Source organism: Lytechinus pictus, chromosome 17, assembly GCF_037042905.1.
Source record: "Lytechinus pictus isolate F3 Inbred chromosome 17, Lp3.0, whole genome shotgun sequence".
Lineage (NCBI taxonomy): Eukaryota > Metazoa > Echinodermata > Echinoidea > Temnopleuroida > Toxopneustidae > Lytechinus > Lytechinus pictus.
Window position 1 is genome coordinate 5,559,685 of NC_087261.1, and position 12,535 is coordinate 5,572,219.

The following is a 12,535-nucleotide window of genomic DNA, read 5'->3' on the forward strand; positions in this document are numbered from 1 at the left end:
CTTTCATTAAACCACGGTTAAAACCATGGTTATATAACAATCATTTTCAAACTATCATAAAACCATGGTTAAAATCATGGTGTATAACCGTCGTTTTCAACCTTGGTAAAACGCAAATTTAACCATGGTTTTGTAACCACTGTTTTTACACTTTCATTAAACTACGGTTAAAACCATGGTTATATAACCATCATTTTCAAACTATCTTAAAACCATGGTTAAAATCATGGTTTATAACCGTCGTTTTCAACCTTGCTAAGACGAATGTTTAACCATGGTTTTGTAACCACTGTTTTGACACTTTCATTAAACCACGGTTAAAACCATGGTTATATAACCATAATTTTCAAACTATCATAAAACCATGGTTAAAATCATGGTGTATAACCGTCGTTTTCAACCATGGTAAAACGGAAATTTAACCATGGTATTGTAACCACTGTTTTTACACTTTCATAAAACCACGGTTAAAACCATGGTTATATAACCATAATTTTCAAACTATTATAAAACCATGGTTAAAATCATGGTGTATAACCATCGTTTTCAACCATGGTAAAACGGAAATTTAACCATGGTATTGTAACCACTGTTTTTACACTTTCATTAAACCATGGTTAAAACCATGGCTATATAACAATCATTTTCAAACTATCATAAAACCATGGTTAAAATCATGGTGTATAACCGTCGTTTTCAACCTTGGTAAAACGGAAATTTAACCATGGTTTTGTAACCACTGTTTTTACACTTTCATTAAACCACGGTTAAAACCATGGTTATATAACCATCGTTTTCAAACTATCTTAAAACCATGGTTAAAATCTTGGTTTATAACCGTTGTTTTCACCCTTGCTAAGACGAATGTTTAACCATGGTCTTGTAACCAATGTTTTTACACTTTCATTAAACCACGGTTAAAACCATGGTTATATAACAATCATTTTCAAACTATCATAAAACCATGGTTAAAATCATGGTGTATAACCGTCGTTTTCAACCTTGGTAAAACGGAAATTTAACCATGATTTTGTAACCACTGTTTTTACACTTTCATTAAACCACGGTTAAAACCATAATTATATAACCATCATTTTCAAACTATCATAAAACCATGGTTAAAATCATGGTGTATAACCGTCGTTTTCAACCATGGTAAAACGGAAATTTAACCATGGTATTGTAACCACTGTTTTTACACTTTCATTAAACCACGGTTAAAACCATGGTTATATAACCATCATTTTCAAACTATCATAAAACCATGGTTAAAATCATGGTGTATAACCGTCGTTTTCAACCATGGTAAAACAGAAATTTAACCATGGTATTGTAACCACTGTTTTTACACTTTCATTAAACCACGGTTAAACCCTTACGAAAATGTCGTGTGGTATATATGTGTGGTACCCGGCTTTACCACACGAATTACCACATGAATGTAGGTTACCACATGAACATCTGTGGTAATTTTCCATATCCTTGTGTGGTAACGTCAGCTGGTGGCTGTGGTAATTTGTTGTCTATGTGGTACTTCTGTGGTAAATCAAAATTACCACATGAATGCATGTTACCTCATATGCCATTGTGTGGTAATGTAAATTCAAATATGTGGTATTTGTGTGGTATTGTTATATTTCTGTGGTAAATCAAAATTACCACATGAATGCATGTTACCTCATGATGCCATTGTGTGGTAATGTAAATTCAAATATGTGGTATTTGTGTGGTATTGTTATATTTCTGTGGTAAATCAAAATTACCACATGAATGCATGTTACCTCATGATGCCATTGTGTGGTAATGTAAATTCAAATATGTGGTATGTGTGGTATTGTTATATTTCTGTGGTAAATCAAAATTACCACAGGAATGCATGTTACCTCATGATGCCATTGTGTGGTAATGTAAATTCAAATATGTGGTATTTGTGTATTGTATACTTCTGTGGTAAAACAAAATTACCACATGAATGCTTTACCTCATGATGCCATTGTGTGGTAACGTAAATTCAAATATGTGGTATTTGTGTGGTATTTTTATACTGCTGTGGTAAATCAAAATTACCACATATGAAAGCATGTTTCCACATTAGCCCATTGTGTGGTAATGTAAATTCAAATATGTGGTATTTTTGTGGTGTTATGCTCTGCGGTAAATCAAACTTACCGCATGAATGCAATACCACATGATGCCATTGTGTGTCAATTCAAATATGTGGTATTTGTGTGGAATTATACTGCTGTGGTAAATCAAAATTACCACATGAAAGCATGTTACGTCATAGCCCATTGTGTAGTACTGTCAATTCAAATATGTGGTATTTGTGTGTTATTGCCCTTCTGTTGAAAATCAGAAATACCACACAAAAAAAGTTTTCACACCCATAACTTAGACCCCCCTCAGCTCACCCCCTATCAAAATTAAAAATTGATTCGCCGGAGGGGGGGCAGGGTGACCAGACGTCCCGTATTTCCCGGGATTGTCCCGTATTTTGCTTCTTTGTCCCGGCGTCCCGACAAACCCTTCCCGGGACGCCTATTATTTGTCCCGTATTTCAGAATATTGAACAAAATATATTTAAAAGTGACGAATTTTCATTCAAATAACCAACAGATGACGAAGCAGAGACAACAATAAAATCGATAAATAAACTTTTGCAAGGTGATTTTCTTGCTAACCCAATCGAACTGGCCTCCTGCCTTTGTGTGACAGGCTAGTACTAGCAAGGCATGTAGGATCGGAGCAGATTCTCTACACCAAACACAATGAAACATGCCAAAATAATCACAAAATCGGCGGGAAATTTGTATAATTATATTATGGGTTCTCAGATTACTGATTTGGGGATGTAATCGGAGGAACAAGTTATTGAGTTTTCATAACTAGATCTAGTTGTTTCAACTTTCGTTTTGAGTCTTGTTCTATATAATGCCGCGATGTTTCATCTAATTTTTAAGTAAAAAAGAATCACTTTGAAATTTTATTCATTTTTAAAACATTTTTTAAAATATATTTTAAAAACACCAAATATCATTATGATTTTTGTTAGACGATTGGAATTTTTTGCTTGAAGTTTGAACTTTTCTATCCTTCTTTCTTCATCCTTCTATCCTTCCTGCTTGCCCGTTTTTGTTCCATCTATCTCTATTTCCTATTTGCCTTTCCTGATCCTTTCTCTCTCTCTGTGTTCATTTTTTTCCTCCCTTTTTCTTACCCGTCTTCTTTATCAAATTTCCTTTTTTTATTTCCTCCATTCTTTCTTTCAACTTTTTTCTTCCCCTCCCTTCCTCTCCTTTTTAATTTAATTCTTTCTCTTCTTCCATTATGTTTTCACTCCTTCCTCACTTCATTCTTCCTCCCTCTCTTTCTTTCATTCTTTATTTTATCTTTCCTTATAATTCTTTCCCTTATTATTTCTCTCCCTCCCTTAATTCTTTCCTTCCCTCCTCCCTTACTGTTTCCTTCTTTCTTTGTTTCTTTCTTTCAAAGAATGAAGAAAACATTTTTCTTTCCTTCATTCTTTCTTTCCTCCTCCTTTTTCTTACTTTTTTTCTTTCTCTCCTTTATTTTGTCTTTCACACATGTATTCTTCTTCCATTTCTTTCTTTTTCTCTCTTTCTGTATTCAATTCAAAGAATGGCGGAAACTTTTTTTCTCTTTTTTATTCTAACTTTCTTTTATTCTTTTTTTATTTTTTCCTTCATTTTCCCCTTAATTTTTTTTCTTCTCTTTTCATCTCTTTTCTTTCGCCTTTTCTTTCTTTCCTTCATTCTTTCGTTCACCCTCCCTCCCAATTTTTTAAAGTTTTTTACAGGTGTAACACTGTGTAGCCTTCTTTGTTGATCTTTTTTCGATTGTCCCTTATTTGTGGGGGGGGGGGGGCGGCGACAGGCTTGCGCATGCGCACTTACCGCCAACATTTGAAAAGAATACCGTTTGCGTTGCGTTGCAGTTTATTGAGCTCGATCGAGAAGTGGGACGAAGAAGGCCGTTAATAATTCAACTACTTAAAGAATGCGGGTTAGATGTGGACGACTTCGAAGACATTTGCAGTAGGCTAAACAGTAAGTTAGATAACCATTTTCTATGATTTTCTTTTCGTAGTTTGTTAAATGCCCCGGCTTGCAACTAGCTAAATAAAGATTTCGTCAATGAAAATGACATGACACTGGCAATCCCATCCTGTCTAACCGGGCGCTCGCCCGGCCCCGAGCGCCTGCTCGCTGCTGTGATGTGGACCACTGGCTGGTGGTCTCAAGTCTGCACACAGTCACAGCACACCTAAACGATTTGAGTTTAGATTTAACGTGAATTTCCTGTTATTTTACAAAATCTTTCAATTGATGATGTACCTTGTATTCTTATGAGTAAGTGTGCAAAAAGTCTCATTAAAAATTAAGAGAAATAATTGATTTTCTTGGGAAAATATCTCGGCCAGTCATGCCTCATGGTCATTTACTTGCATTTTGATTGAACAAAATTATTAAGTTAGTGGTACTGGTACGGTAGCCCGACAGCAGATCAGAATGACATGAGAAATTGAGAATGAACGTTAAGAATATTACTTAGAAATTAGCGGGAAAATTATGTGGAACAATTCATTTTATGATAAAAATTTCTTGATAACTATCGGGAAACGGTATCATGTAAAAATGAAAGGCTACGTCGGACCCGGGTCGCACCGCGGACAATTCAGTTTAACATGCATTGTAGCGTATAGCATGCATGTCCAGCTCAGCTAGGCGCGCTGGCAACGCGGGCTAGTGTGGCTGCTCAGCTCAGGCTTGGCTGGCTGGCTAGCCGGCTGGAAGTGGAAATGCGCCAGTTTCTAATATGCATGGATATTTTTCCGGTCATCAATAAGAAGATCGTAGTTTGTTTGTTGCCGAAATGATTCTGAAACATCCTTTACTTTTGAGGATTGATGATGAATGATGCAACAATTATTTCCGATGACTTTTCCCCACTTTTTATGATTTTTTTTTGCCCGTGACGCATATAGAGCTTGTGGAATTTACGTGTGTCGCATGCGACGCGTGTTCTACACTGGCGAGAACGTTGCTGGTAGGATGGGGGTCGGGTGTCCGGACAGTTTTATCTTTTTGAAGCCTTCCTTTTATCTTTGGATTACACTAAAAATATGAATTCAATACTTGTTATCATCTTCTATTTTGTTCTTTATAATATTTCCTAATAATTTGTACTAAAAATTGATGGAACTTTGCTTTTTTTCCAAATGACTTTCTAAAATTGATCGTCCAGACACACAACCTGTCTGGACACACAACAACTGGGTAATACTAATAGTGGCCGATGTCTGCGCACTTATTCACATGATGCGAAAATTTCGATAAGAAAGCACAGTCACAGAGGCTGCATTTTGAGGACGTCACATGAAATGCCCTGGAAAAAATTCCATATGCAATTCCAATGTACCCCCCACCAACATGATAAAAAATAAGATTGTCGAGACTTAATTCCATTCCAGTTCGTTCACTTCAGATTTTTCTATAATTTTTTTACCCTTGTTTTGGCACCTTAGTTGGGACTTGAGATCACCTCGTTTTATTTGCAGTCAAGACCTGTTCCTGCTATGCTAGCAAGAAGTGCTGATGCCGGAAGGGGTATTTTAACGATTATCAGCCAATAGTTCGCCTAGACTTGACTCACAGACCCTTGAGTAAATAAACCGATGTCTATGGACAATTACACACACTAGATACATCCATACATGCTCGAAATTTGACGGAATAAAGCCATATTTTAGTATGTATTTCCACTCCTAGTACTATCCACTACCCCATCATATATGTTCTATATTGTGCTAGATATATTATTCTGAACCTTCTTCATGTTTTTATTTTCAATTTTAGTGGGGTTGCATATGGAACTCTTGCCAATGCCCTAAATTCATTATTTTCCAACCATTTTAAGTCAGATTTTTTATGAATAGATCTGTTTATGACATTCCAGGAGAAAGAGAGGGAGACCCAAAACTACTTGTCCTGGCATCACATTTGAGGAGGAGATGAAGTCGGTGAATATGACCTAGCCCGGGGGAGTTTCCAGAAGACGGCCCAGAACCACTGGCCGCCAGGAGTGGAGGTCCTTTGTTGTTGCTCTACATGTCAGGAGGCATCGGGCAGTAGGTAAGACTAAGTACAGTAGGCTCTTTCAGGTGTAAAGTTTATTTTTTGTTTGGAGTCGTTGCGTATCTTCCATTATCAGAATCGCGCAGATTCGGATGTGCGCAATCTTAGGGCACCTTATCTGTCAATGGTCCTAACTGTACTTAGAGGACTCTGTGATGATATTTTTATCATTTTTACATTGTACAAGGGGTATTTTCATTCACGGAGCTAGACAAGTCTCTGTTGCCTGTAGAACTTGGTACACAAAGATGGATTTCCCTTAAAAAATCCACCTTTCCCACAATAATTTTGGGCAAACATTTGATTTTTCCAATTTGTAAGCCTTTTGTTATCTAAATATACAAAATTAAGGCTTAAGAAATGTTACTTTTAAGCAGGTAAACATTTCGAAGGATCACTTGCTTGCAATTCCCAAGCTATATAACACAATGACATGACCTTTAAGTCGAGAGACGTCCATATGCAAGAAAATTGGTGCAAATGCATAGCTGATTGTGCTAGTACTAGATTCCTGGCTGACGTGTATCGGTTTGGACGTTCTAATGACAAGTTTAGAGTGTAATTTGGCGCTAATAGAGTTTCACAACGGTTGGCATGATTTCTTGGCATGATTGAGGTTAACATTTTATTTTTTTTTCTCTCTTTTGCAGCCCTGGTAGAAGCACCATCTTGATACCATCATTCAAACTCTCATCAGCTGTATCATTATAGGTGGACTAAAAGAACAATATTCATGCAGATATAATGGTGTGTACAAATTTATCCTATGTGGAAGGTATTTTTTATAATTATTGTGTTATTTTGATTATTTACATGTGCATGAACATGAGATGCAGTTAAATAATTTTGATTTTGTAACCACTCTGATACAAAGCTTGTCTAATAATTAATGCCCTTACAAGGTTCATGCTGTTGTCAATTCAAACGTATTAGATAGGCATAAGTGAAACATCAACATCTGACATGCATTTATTATCACATCAGAATTGATCTTCGTTATGTGAAATTGGCAACTTGTAATTTCTTATTCAAACTGATGGAATTATCCCATAACCATTTAAAACACATTTAAAAAAAGCATGAATTAAAATCATGTTTAATTAAAATAAATATTTTTTTTTTTACTTTAAAATGTCCTTCCCTATACAGAGATGGTTTGGAGGTGCAGCAGATCTTGAGGGCATCAAGCCCCCCTCCCCCGACCTGACTTTACATGTTAATATTTGAAGTATAAATATGGAACAAACCCCACATTGTTTTTTAATCATTTTTTAAAAAGTTTGGAAATTGATATTGAAACCATGTAGTTTTTAATGAATATTAAATAGTTAATGCAGGAAAGGCTTTTATGTTTATCTTCTTCTGTTATTTATTGCAGATGCCTTAAGTTGAAATGGAAGGTGTCCTGAATCTGCACCCATTCATCTGGTTTCGTAACTCCTTTCATAGTGCTATTGGAACCTGCTCCCTACCAGTATAACATCAAACAGATTGGAAGAATAAAGGCCAATGGGAAGTGCCTTTTATATTTCTACTTGCCACAAAGCAGTCCATGGTTTAGCGCTATCTAAACTGGACTATTGTAATGCTCTTCGTGCTTGAATTAGGGCGATCTGGACTGACTGCATATAGTACAGAATGCTGCATCTATTGTGCCATTTGCCATACGCCAACTTCGCTGGCTGCAAGTCAAGGAAAGGATATACATGAACATCAGTGTCCGTCTCCTGATTTTCAAAGTCATTGACAGAGATCCAGATTACATGTTTTATAAGGAATCCCTTGTGCGTCATTTTCATTCTAGGCGCACTTGCCTTTTTATTTTTGTGATCATTACGCACCTACGAATTAGCTACTGGTGATGCAACTTTCTCCACTACTGCTCCAAGGCCGTGGAATTAGCTCCTTCCTCTCCTCCAGTTGTCAACAACCTTGGATCAATCCAAATACAATTTGAGAAGACCTACCATCCTGATCTTTGCTCTGTACTTACAACAATACTGTCACTGTCTGGTAATTTGAATTTTTTTAAATCTCATGCGCTTTGTATCTCGCAAAATAACGTGTTGTGTAAAAGCGAACATGCATTGAGGTCAAGTTTAAGGGTAACCATGGATATTGCCTTTTATTACTTTTTAACAAAACTGAAAAATTCATCCAAATTAGACAAGGGATAATAAAGTAATGTATGACATTCTAACCTCTGCATTATTTTGGTGAAAGAGCTCTAAGCATATATGCAAGTAGCAAGCTGATGATGTCATACTGACGTACATTGTACATGTACACGTATCCCCAACTTATTATTTTGTATATAAAATTGTGCATTTAATTTTGTTTACCAAGAATGAAACAAATCAGATTGTAAACTGTATTGATGTGACTTACCTGTATTGATTATTGCTGGAAGTTCTTTTGCTACATGGGATTGGAAGACATACTTATTACACACATGAAGTAAATTATTATTTTATCTGGTAACATGAGAACAATAAAAATGTGGGCATGATATCATAAACTTACATGTATCTACTTGCATGTGTTGATGACCAATATTTTTTTAATTATTTTTTTTTAAATTTTATCTGATTTTGATAAAGTTTTCACTATTTTGCATGGTAAAAATTACTTTATTTTAGATTATGTTGAGCCCGTATCATATACAAGTACAACTTTAAAGATAAATTACCAGTTGTAGTAACAATCTTAAAATGAGTTCGAACAGAATCCAATAGAATTACCAGCAAAATATAAAAGACATGTGCCATAATTAATTATAGCTCGGGAAGAAAATGTGTAATTGCTGAGAAATGACCAAAATAAGCATGTAATTCTATCCAATGTCAGGTATTTTTCAAATCAATCATAATACACTGTCCTGTCCCACATGTTCTTTTCTGTGTTAGTGATCATCAAAATAATTAATTTTAAGTTCAAAATGAGTGATTTTACAAAAATACAAGCTTACATTAATGTACCAGATCTAGAGATTATGTACAATATTTTGACAATTTCTCATGAAATAATTGTTTGCTGCAACTGCTGTCTTTTTAATACGTTTAAGTGATAGTGTAATACAACCACAAACTTTTCTTAAGAATTAATGTACATGTATGATTCTTTCACCCAAATTTACATGCATTGATACTGTTGACTACTTGCCAAAAGTTCCTGCCAAAAGCCTTTTTTAACGATGTACATGCTTTTATAGACGACCTGCCAAAACATTGTATTGTATTATATTCAAGGTCCAACCAAAAAGAGATGAATAAAATGTTTGAAGGAAATTGAAATTAACTTTAAAAATGATAGAGCTCTGTCAATGCAGTATTATTACAGGGTTCCCACAGTCATGGAAAATCCTGGAAAAAAATTGGTCATGGAAAGTCAGGGATATGTGAAAAGTCATGGAATTGCATTTACCTCTTGGCTATGACAGCTTTCTAGTTTTTTATGTCTCACAACTCTCATACTCTGTGATTGTACTCTACTATTATAATTGGTGTTCATGATCATAACATGTCTGATTTTGAAAACTGTGCCAGAAAGGAATTAAGTCATGGAAAGCAGCAATTTAGTCATGGAGAGGTCATGGAATTCTGTTTTCAAATTTCTGTGGGAACCATGAATAGGTTTGTGCACTTGACACAGTGTGCACTACAGATGAACTTTGTAATGCCATGATATAAACCAGTACAATATCTTAAAGGAAAATAAAACCCAAAATATAATACCACATGATACCATTGATAAATACAGGACAATGAAAATGAATCCACTCATATACCCCCAATCCGATGTCCCAGTATGGAGTACCACCTTTTCAAAGTTGGCATCTTCTGGTACAAAGTCTATGGATGGGGATTATTCCGTCAGCGACGAACTACATCTCTAAACGTTTGGGCATTATATATTCTATTTCATCGATAATAAATCAAATGTACAGATAAAACTCATAAAATATTAATTAAAATTTGTTTAATATTATATGATAGGTTCAAATTACGACTTGATGAGTTTTAATGATAAAAATTACACCCTAATCTACGATTTACAAATTGGCAGCGGAAATTGGGGTGTAAATCTTATCATTAAAACTCATCAAATTGTATTTTGAACCTACCATATATTAAACAAATTTTAACTAATATTTTTATGAGTTTTATCTGTACATTTGATTTGTTATTGATAAAATAGAATATATAATGCCTAAACGTTTAGAGATGTAGTTCGTCGCTGATGTAATAATTTCCTAACTAACCCCGCGAAAATGGCGACCTCCATCCAGAAACTTCGAACCATACTGTAAGAGGCCAACTTTGAAAAGGTGGTACTCCGTAATTGGATTAGGGTATGAGTGGATTCATGTTGATTGTCCTGTATTTATCAATAATATCATGTGGTATTATGTTTTGGGTGTTATTTTCCTTTAATTCAGATATTACATGCCAGGGTATTGTCCTAGTTTTCATTTTCTCCAAATACATATTATCATCTCTCGTCTATTTCTACTTGCCCTCCAGCCTTGAAGTAAACTTGGGATAATTATGCATTTTGTTATACGCAATTTTGAGTACAGTGCACTTTGCCGCAGCTACTTATATGATATTACCTATTGTAGACACATCCTTATGTTTTGTTCATTTTCTTAAAAACGATTAAGAGTTTAATCATTTTTGTCTTTAAGCATAAAACAAAGAGTAAATCAGTCCATTCTGTATGTGTGACCTGCAAAAAAACTACAATGGTCGTTAATTTGGTTTGCTGAAAAGCCAGATAACCTTTGAGGTAACTTTTTAAAGTATTTAGAAGAAATGTATCTTTTTTAAAAGTATTTATATGCACTGTAACTAATTTCTTTGATAGTTACTATTATGTTACACTGTTTGTACAGTAAAGCAGCTGTTACACAATTTTTGTCAATAGCAAATCTAAACCAGTATTGTAAATTGATGACTCTATGAGCTAAATACCAGTACTTTCTATATCACTTGTAAAATCATTTGTTGTCTGTTCATTGAAGGTGTTGTATTTTCTTAATCTTATAAAAGTACATAGGGTCATGAACACATTCTACTGCTACCAAAATCATACCCATGATCTGTGATGTATCTAACCAGTTACCACACACATTGCAACACACCAGTTGCAACATACATTATCATGCATCAGTTATCACACATCTAGTTACCACACACATTTTGGGTAATGACTCTGATGCATGGTATTATGTGTATTATGTACAATATGTGTGGTAACAGGTTAGTGTTTACCACACACCATTTACCACACGAATTACCTCATATTTTACCACACACCAGTTACCACATGCATTACCACACACCAGTTACGTAACTGGTGTGTGGTAGTGTATGTGGTAACGTGTGTGGTAAATCGTGTGTAGTAATGCATGTGGTAACCGGTGTGTGGTAAAATGTGACGTAATTTGTGTGGTAAGGCATGTGGTAAAATATGAGGTAATTTGTGTGGTAAATTATGTGTGGTAACACGTGTGGTAACCGGTGTGTGGTAAAATGTGAGGTAATTTGTGTGGTAAGGCGTGTGGTAAAATATGAGGTAATTCGTGTGGTAAATGATGTGTGGTAACGCGTGTGGTAACTGGTGTGTGGTAAAATGTGAGGTAATTTGTGTGGTAAATGGTGTGTGGTAATGCATGTCGTAACTGGTGTGTGGTAAATGGTGTGGTAAATGTCGTGTGATAATCTATGTGGTAAATGGTATGTGGTAAAAATTGTTACCATAAATTAATCCCTTGTGTGGTAAATGTTACCATATATTAATCCATTCATGTGGTATTCCTGTGGTAATGTTGTGTGGTAAATGTTCCAATTTACCACAGGACAATACCACACGACATTACCACACATTACCACACAATACCACAGGACATAAAGACATAGCATTACCACACAACAATATATGTGGTAATCGTGTGGTACAGTCCTATGGTAATTATATGGTATTACCACAGGACATTTTTGTAAGGGAAACCATGGTTATATAACCATCATTTTCAAACTATCTTAAAACCATGGTTAAAATCATGGTGTATAACCGTCGTTTTCAACCTTGGTGAAACGGAAATTTAACCATGGTTTTGTAACCACTGTTTTTACACTCTCATTAAACCACGGTTAAAACCATGGTTATATAACCATCATTTTCAAACTATCTTAAAACCATGGTTAAAATCATGGTGTATAACCGTCGTTTTCAACCTTGGTAAAACGGAATTTTAACCATGGTATTATAAATACTGTTTTTATGCTATCATAAAACCATGGTTTAAATCATGGTTTTATAACATTGATTTCCAACCTTAGTAGAACGGGAGTTAAACCAAGGTTTCCTAACCATTG

The 12,535-nt window shown here is 35.1% G+C and overlaps 1 long non-coding RNA gene across 1 annotated transcript; it reads left to right on the forward strand.

Annotated features, from left to right (window-relative positions):
• The first annotated feature begins 3,916 nt into the window (after positions 1 to 3,916).
• Positions 3,917 to 11,145, forward strand: LOC135157217 (uncharacterized). The gene is made up of 4 exons (XR_010296255.1): positions 3,917 to 4,067; positions 5,977 to 6,152; positions 6,806 to 6,902; positions 7,534 to 11,145. It is a non-coding gene; the product is annotated as an uncharacterized LOC135157217 (long non-coding RNA).
• Positions 11,146 to 12,535: the final 1,390 nt, after the last annotated feature.